Below are 9,520 nucleotides of genomic sequence, written 5' to 3'. Positions count from 1 at the left end.
CATAGGAATGAGGTGGTTATGCTTGGGTGGATTTGCTACCCTGCTCCTGGGTTCCCTGAGGTGGGGAAAGTTCCAGGAATAGACACTGTCTTGGGAGCCTCCTATTAGCATTTTTCCTACTAATTGGACCTTTTTCAAATTATTAAGCAATTGAAGTTGTTTAACTATTTAGCAGTGTTCTGATTCTCTTTCATTTCTGGATTATATAACACCAAACCAAAGCATATGGCCAACCAAAGAAAACTAATAATTTTTTCTTCACATTTTGGCAACTGTATTTATTAGCTAAAGATCTAGATCTGACAAACAGTTTGATAAAAGCCAAGTTGCAATTAGAAAACTGAATACCACAGAAACAGACTTATTGGTCTTTCCTGGGTGAGGTTTCAAGGTAATATATTTTCAGCAGAATGTATCACATGTTTTTATGGTTACTAGTCAGATGGAAGGTTGCTCTGGGTAAAAGCAATGTTGCTTTGCTTTCTGCCAGCATGATTGGTGAGAATGCCCCTGAATTCAGATTAGAGAAATGTTTACAGCTGTTGCCTCCAACACTGATATATGACTTGGTTTTGCAGTCATAGTCAGGTCACCTTTCATTCTATTGAGAACTTTCTTTTCAACAAAAGAGATAAGTGAACAAAATGATTTAATTGATATTAAATAGAGGCTATTATTATCTTTTGCATGATCTTTTTTTTTTTTTTTTTTTTTGCCTGCACTGCATAGCTTGTGGGATTTTAGTTCCCTGACCAGGGATTGAACCTGGGCCACAGCAGTGAAAGCACCAAGTCCTAACCACAGGACAGCCAGGGAATTCCCTGCATGATCACTTTTTGATCTGCATGAAATATATGAAAAGTGTAAGTAAAACTGTATATGCATTAAATGTGAAACGAATTCTTTAAGCATAAACACAAGGTCATGGCCATAATGTAGAAGAAACAACAATAAAATAGTAACCCAAAAGCAGGCACCAGCCCCACATCTAGTTTGATTTAGGTCATCTTGGAGACAGTTACCACATCTAAAATGGAGATAATAACAAGTGCTTCCTACCTATCTCATGGGGACCCACAGGGCATAAGGATAGGGACAACTTCCACAATAATATGTCTTCTTTTTCACAGTGACTTGCCAAGCATTATGCATTACTCTAAGTGCCTGGTACTTTATATATGTTCCTCCCAACTATTCTGGAAACTAAGGGTTTCTCTCTCTCCCCTCCCCCCTCTTTTCTAGAAAAAGAAGTTAAAACGTGGAGACTCTAGGTAATTTATCCAAGTGTAGGAGAATGAGCTGAGATCATAAGACTTTGAGAAACATAGACGTCATCCTTCATCAAGAGTTCTAGGGCATTTGACTTTGGATTGATACTACTTTTATGTGATTGTTTTACTTGACAAAATCCAGATAAAAAAGCTGAGTGGCTTACCCTTTCACATATTAAATAACTTTTTTCTTAGGAAATGTTAAAAGTAGAATAATTATTGAAAATAATAACAATCCTTTATATTCATTTAAGTGCTTTCCCAGTGTATATTGATATAATAGTTTCTCAAATATAATCTCTGCTGAAATACTTTCTGATGTTTTTACTTTTAGTTGCTAACAAATATGACTTAGTTGTCTCCTTTATAACCCCCAACAAAGCAAACTGAAACATATAGAAGAAATATACAGAAAAGAACCTTTATCACACCATTTTAAGCAACTGGCCAAAGTCAACATCATTAGTAAAGGGACAAATCAACATCATGTATCTCCTGGTGTGAGGCAGTGAGAACACAGCAACACTTGAGTGATATTCCTGACAAAGACAAATAATCCTAATCTAATGGTTAGACAATGTCAGACAAATCCAAACTGAAAGACATTCTACAAAATAGCTGGCCTGTGTGCTTCAAAAATGTTAGTGTCATAAAACACAGGAGATCTGAGGAACTATTTCAGATTAATGGAGACTTAAAAGACATGATAATTGAATGCAATGCATGATCCAAGATTTTCATTTGTTATAAAAGACATTATTGGAATAATTTGCTGTATTGGAATAAGATCTGATATTAGATAAGAATTATATCAGTGTTAATTTCCTGATTTTGATTATTGTTGTGTGATTATATAAAAGAATGTACTAAGGTATTTAGTGGTAATGGCTAGCATGCCTGCAATTTATTTTCAAATATTTCAGAATATATATTGAGGGAGAAAAAAATGAAACAAATGCACTAAAATGTTAACATTTGGGAAATCTGAACGAAGAGCATTCAGGAATTCTTTGTAATAACATTGCAACTTCTCTGTAAGACAGAAATTCTATCAAAATGAAAAAAAAAATTTTTTTAAAGCACCTACGCAGATTGTTCTTGGAAAGTTTTCCTGTCTTCTGCCTTACACCTTTCTAGACCCAGACATGGAATTGGCTATCTTTCCAAGGAGTCCTGGTTTGTTTTTGTGGAAATATGGTATTATAAACCATAATATGTATACTAAACATACATAGTCATTGTATTCCACCTGGGATGGCATTGTTAGAAAACAATTGTAGTGGATAGTTCTAGTAAAGACACATTTTTTTCCTCTTAACGCGTGAGTTTATATTGATTTTTCTCATTCAGTTCTAACACTATTGTGCTATTACTTAAATTATTTTCTATAATTGTACCTCCATTTCTTTTATGCTGGAAAAAAATCTTGATTTTTAACAAAATAAATATTATTGCTGATTAGTTTTTACCTAACAATAAAAAGAAAATAACTCCAAAACAATAACACCATTAATACAAACTAAAAGCTGATAAGATGAAGTTCGAAATTTTCTTTCACTTGTTTTTGTCCTTAGAATACATCTCATTATGGATGTATTGTCAACTTATTTTGGCCTACAGTCATTCACAATCCTTCATTTCTACATGTTATAGAAACACTTACCTAATGTGCGATTGTTTGTTCTTTTTCAATTTGAGGTTGTTCATATTCTTATGGTGACCATTCTCAGGTTTTAGAAGATTTTAAGTTTTACTTCAGAGGAAAACAAAAGTCCCTTAACAGATAGGAGGGAAAAAGTCAGCCACTGAATCGCCAAAGTTCTGTGTATAAATTTCATTTAAGCCACCATTTGGTTCATCATCAGTGACTAAATGAATGGTATGTGTAAAATTCAAATGCATGAGTCCCTGCTGGGCAAACCAATTCTGCCTTTAATATCCTATAATTATAAGGTATGTTAATATTATATCTATATCTAAGCTCCTGTGGAAATATTTTTTAAATCCATAAAACAAAATTACTTCACATGTAAAGCCCAAGTTGCTTCCAATTATACTTATTCAAATCTCAGGACCAATGCTGCTTGCTAGATTCAGATTCTTTGATACAAGCCATTGCTCTATCCTCTGCCTTTTGCAATCTAGGCTTACTCTGAGGATAGAGCTACTTCACGTTGACTCTTTCCAGTTTCCAGCTATGAAGATCAAATGTCCCAGATACTGAGTCCATTATTTCCAGAGTGGATCTTCCTAACTATTTCAAGATTTTAGAGATAATGCCTTGAAGGCTTAACCTTATTCTGATGCAACCTGATGTATGGGATCACAGAGTCTCAGGGGATGGTTTACTGGGAGGCTCCTGAGGATTCAGAACAGAGAGGGTCTAGGGGACCTGGAGAGCAGAGGAAGAGAGAAGCCTAACTGAGCAGACTTTTACTCCTGTCAAGTGTAGGGTGGGGTGGAGACCAGAGGACAGTCTTGGGGGCCATTTTCCAGAAGGATTTTACAATTACTTGAGGAGGTGTCCACTGAGATTTTTTCCTTGAGGTCCTCAATGAGATCTTGGGTATTTGGTAGTAAGTTTCATCTCCCCCAACTACACACACACACACACACACACCATCAATCCATATAGGCAAAAAAGGCATGATTCCATTCCATGATTTTCCTTAGATGTTTCAAGATCTATCGAAGGAAAACTACAGTTTAAGATTATTTCTGTTTATCTATACCAAACTTTAAAATATTTCACATATTGGGGACCATAATCATCCAGCATAGATGAGCATAGGTAGGGCTCCCTTTAAAAAAAAATTTTTTTTATTGAAGTGTAGTTAACTTACAATATTGTGTTAGTTTCAAATGTACAACAAAGTGAACATATGTATTCTTTTTCAGCTTCTTTTCCATTATACGTTATTTCAAGATATTGACTATAGTTCCTTGTGTAATTTGTGCACTGGGTATGTCCACAGTAAGTAGTTTTACTCCAGAGATGCAAGCTGGACACCATTCTTTTTACAGATCTTACAGAACACACATGAGGCAGAGTAATATAGAGGTTAAATGGATGGGCAGCCATTTTTTTCCCTCCTGTAGATAACAGAACTTTTTCCTGAATATGGTTCAGGATTTGAGCCCAGCTAAGGCAGCCCTGGAGGGTGGAAAGGAAGCAAAAAACACAAGCAAGACTTTACCTTGGGGCTTCCCTGGTGGCGCAGTGGTTAAGAACCCACCTGCCAATGCCGGGGAAATGGGTTCGAGCCCTGGTCCGGGAAGATCCCACATGCCACGGAGCAACTAAGCCCGTGCGCCACAACTACTGAGCCTGCGCTCTAGAGCCCGCATGCCACAACTACTGAAGCCCACGCGCCTAGAGCCCGTGCTCTGCAACAAGAGAAGCCACCGCAATGAGAAGCCCGCGCGCCGCAACGAAGAGTAGCCACCCCCTCGCCGCAACTAGAGAAAGCCCGTGCGCAGCAACAAAGACCCAACACAGCCAAAAATAAAATAAATAAAATAAATCTATTTTTTAAAAAAAGACTTTACCTCATCACTGTTTCTCATCTGGCAATTACTTCAGCTGGATTTTCATAGGAATTGCTCCAAATCTTCCAAGACTAAAACAAATTGTAAAATGTTGTGAAAATTAAGACCATCAAGTCAAAATTTCAAAATAAGGGGGTGACTTAACTTGCTAGTCTACTTGGTATCTTCAAGTGATAACTGTTCTTTTAAACATCCTTAAGCTGAGTTCCTTGAGCAGGTGGTTAAGGAACCTTCATGAGAACCAGCCTTCTTTGCGATAAGCCTTTTTTTCCCCTTCCCCCCAGCCCCAGAGTTGCTTTTTCTTCTTCTCAGGACAGAGCAGGACCAGTGCTTGCCAGCGCTACACCATTGTGCAGATTAATAAAAGAAATCTTTTCTCAAGACACTTTACTTCTATCTGTTGGAAAATTGATGTAATAAATATACAGATCTACAATGTGTGCTCTGTGAATGGTACCCCCAGGTAGGCAGGGCCCCGGGTGGGTCCTGGAGCTGTTGCCCTGCTGGTGGGTGAGGCTGGTCTGTGGCTAGTGTTGGCTCGGTGGTGGGCAAGGCGGGGTCCCTAGGTAGGCTCACAGGGACCTATGGCAGCTGACAGCCTGCTGGCTGCTTGGCCTGGGGGCTTCCCAGAACTGGTGCAGACCAGCTGGTGGATGGAGATGGGTCCCAGCTGCTAAAAAGCTGGAGGAAGGACTCCAAAACTGTGCCAGCCAGCACCTGTGTCCTTACGGTAGAATGAGTTCCGAGCTCCGCAAAAGGCTGCTGCCAGCATCTGTGTCCCCAGGGTGAGTTTTAATTGCCCCCTGCCTCTCCAGGAGGCTCTCCAAGATCAGCAGGTGGGTCTGACCAGGCTCCATTTTTTTTTTTTTTGCGGTACGCAGGTCTCTCACTGCTGTGGCCTCTCCCGCCATGGAGCACTGGCTCCGGACGCGCAGGCTCAGCGGCCATGGCTCACGGGCCCAGCCGCTCCGTGGCATGTGGGATCTTCCCGGACCGGGGCACGAACCCGTGTCCCCTGCATCGGCAGGCGGACTCTCAACCACTGCGCCACCAGGGTAGCCCCAGGCTCCTTTTAAATGACTGCTTCTGCCCTGGGTCTCAGAGCGTGTGAGCTCCTTTTCAGAGTGAAGTCTCTGTTTCCTGCAGCCCTCTGGCCCTCCTGAAAGTACACCCTCCTGGCCTTCAAAGCCAGGTGTTCTGCGGGCTCGTCTTCCCAGTGCAGGACCCCCGGGCTGGGGAGCCCAATGTGGGGCTCGGACCCCTGGCTCCTTCGGGAGGACATTTACAATTGTGATTATCCTCCTGTTTGCGGGTCACCTACCTGGGGGTGTGAGTCTTGACTACATTATGCCTTTGCTCCTCCTACCATCTTATTGTGGCTCCTTCTTTATATCTTTAGTTGTAGATCTTTTCTGATAGTCTTCAGGTCATTCTCATCCATAGTTGCTCTGTAAATAGTTGTGATTTGGGTGTTCCCGTGGGAGCAGGCGAGCTCAGAGTCTTCCTACCCCACCATCTTGGCCTCCCCTCTTCCTATACTTCCCGGTTGCAGTTCCCAAACCAGCTCCCAGTGAAGGGGATAAAAAAAATGTGTTGGGAAAGGCAGTCTCAAGCATGCAGTTTTTCAGCCACATAAGAATGGGCTTTCCGGGCTTACCTGGTGGCGCAGTGGTTGCGAGTCCTCCTGCCGATGCAGGGGACGCGGGTTCGTGCCCCGGTCCGGGAAGATCCCACATACCGCGGAGCGGCTGGGCCCATGAGCCATGGCCGCTGAGCCTGCGCATCTGGAGCCTGTGCTCCGCGGCGGGAGAGGCCGCGACAGTGAAAAAAGAATGGGCTTGCCCTAGAGCCCACACACCTGTGCTGGGTTTATCGCCTTGTGTGGGAATAGCTTTCCCTGTTTCAGACTCACAGTGTGCTCCTTTGTTTTGCTTAAGACTGTGCACGACCATGTGCATGCACATGACCGGACTGTGCGCATGTGTCAGTGCCCTCAGGCACACTCCCAGCTTTCTGTAAGTCAGAGCCCACAGGTGTGGGGTTGGAGTCTGGGTCGTTTGACTGCAGCACAAAATAGAGTACGTGCAACCACGCTACCTGAATTGGTAGTTAAGTGGATCAGCTGGCCCTCGGGGCCCAGCCTCTGCAAGGAGCTGGATCTTATGCACGCTTTCTCTCCTCTTGCTATGAATAAATGCTGTGCCACTTGAGCTTGGTGTGTGCGTTGTTTGTTCTCAGTGACCTCAAATCATGTACTTGTTTCTTCCCTGGGTGACATGCCTGCCCTTTAGCCTGGGCCCCACTCATGTTACACTCCATCCTGTAGCACAGCCTGACCACCCAGTGGTCACCCACATGGTGTGATAGCCTGAATAATGGCCCCTCAAAGATGTTCACGCCCTAATCCCCAGAAACTGTGACTATGTTACTTTTACACGGTAAAAGGGACTTTGCTGTGGGGTTAAATTAAGGATCTTGAGTTAAGGAGACACTCCCGGTGTCTTATACAGGTGGGTCCACTGCAATCACAGGTTTAACAAGAGAGAGGCAAAAGGGTGAGAGTTGTGAAGATGTGATGACAGGCACAGAGAGGGAAAGGAGATGTGATAAGAGGCCACAAGTCAAGGAATGCAGGTAGCCTCTGGCTGTTGGAAAAGGCAACATATTCCCTCCTGTAGCCTCAAGAAAGAACCGGTCCTGCCACCGTCTTGATTTTAGGCCAGTGAGATTGATTTTGAACTTCTGACCTCCAGAAATATAAGATAATAAATTTGTGTTGTTTAAAGACATTAAATTTGTAGCAGCAATAGGATGCTTAATAAAGACAGCCAATAATCAGACCCAAAGATGAAACAAGATCAGAAGTTTCTTTCCAACAGGCAAGTCACAGGCAAGAAGAAGAGAGCTAAAATTTATTGAGTGCCCTAGCATGTACTAAGTGAAAGGCTACACATTTAACACATGTGTTAAATGTGCTTGGTATGACTGTGTAACTGTGTAACAAACACATGCTTGGTATGACTGTGTAACAAGCAGGAACTTGGAGAAATCAAGTAGCCCAGGACCTGGGAGGGCTCCAGCTCCACCCTTGCTGGGTGGGTTTGCATTTCTGAACTCTATTGTACCTCACAGCAAAATGCTAATGCCAACCTTGCAGTGCTGTTTTGAGAATAAGAAATAATACATCTATAGCACCTATGATAAAGTATTATTAATATTACTGTTACTGTTGGGACTTCTGTGGTGGCGCAGTGGTTAAGAATCCGCCTGCCAATGCAGGGGACATGGGTCCGAGCCCTGGTCCGGGAAGATCCCACGTGCCACGGAGCAACTAAGCCCGTGCGCCACAACTACTGAAGCCCACACGCCTAGAGCCCGTGCTCCGCAACAAGGGAAGCCATCGCAATGAGAAGCCCGCACACACAACAAAGAGTAGCCGCCGCTCCCCACAACTAGAGAAAGCCCATGAGGAGCAACGTAGATCCAATGCAGCCAAAAATAAAATAAATACATTAAAAATATATATATTACTGTTACTGTTATTATCACAATAGCAGAGCGTGGTAGATCTGTGTGGCTCCTATGACTGGCAATAAGGCCACACCTACGTTTTAAACAGTCCCTCTTTGTTTCCTGGTTCACTGGCTACTCCTTGTTACTATGGCCTGTCCGTGTGGGCCTGGCTTCACCGTAGAATTTCAACTGGTAGTTGCTTTTTACTCTCCACTTAAGACAGAAGGCCTCAGAATGTCCCCTCCCCTCCCCAACACTGGAAACGTGGGGTTTCACTACTTGTTGCTTAGAGGGTACTTGGGCAAGAGCAAATTGTACATGGATAATGGTATTTGCAAGGCCTTTACAGTTTTCTGAGCTGCTTCCCCCATGCTTTGAGTGATCCTTATGGGTTCTCAGGTGTCTGCCTCTCCTACTATTGAGCAAGACCTTTCACCCTTGCTGTGCTCAAGAAGCAGGTTAGCCAAATAGTGTTTTTTCTGGCCTCCAATCTATTTTATTAGAGAAATCACCTTCTAATGTGGCAGGAAATATTAGAATGCACAAAAGAAATTCCAAAGAGTTTTAAATAAGTTACATTGATTTTGCCTGTGAGATTTTCCTCCTGAGGCTGAATGGTAAAGCAACGTCTTTGGAGTCAAACAAAATACCACTTACAAGCCAGATGAACTGGAGAAAATTATTTAACCTCTTAAAAAATATGTATATATATATGTGTATATATACAGAAATAATATTCCACATGTGAGTACTATATAAATAACATGTGTAATAAAGTGCTTAGTAAATATCTATTTCCTTCCATTCCTTAGTTTACAAGTGCTTCTTTTTAATTTTCACTTCTTTCCTGTTTCTGTTTTGACCATTGTTTAGATGTATCCTCAGTTTTGTTTTGCCCTGATTGTGGGTATGTGTTCAATGAGTTCTTTCGTGACAAAATGAATAAAAAGAAACAATGACCATAGGAAGGATATAGACAATTTAGGTTTGGTATATTGGTCATCATGTAGAATAATCATTTATATAGAGCAATGAAAGCTTATTTTGTATTTTTGTGGTGGATGAATCCTTATAAATTTTTATTATTGTAAATTCATGAAATTACATTTTAACTACATACTCTACTTACCTGAAGGAATTTTTAAGAACTCACTCACGTATAGAAATACGAACATATTATAACAGCC

The sequence above is a fragment of the Leucopleurus acutus genome (assembly GCF_964270905.1).
Source record: "Leucopleurus acutus genome assembly, chromosome: 5".
Classification (NCBI taxonomy): domain Eukaryota; kingdom Metazoa; phylum Chordata; class Mammalia; order Artiodactyla; family Delphinidae; genus Leucopleurus; species Leucopleurus acutus.
The sequence above is the reverse complement of the archived record's forward strand: the minus strand, read 5'-3'. Positions refer to the sequence as shown.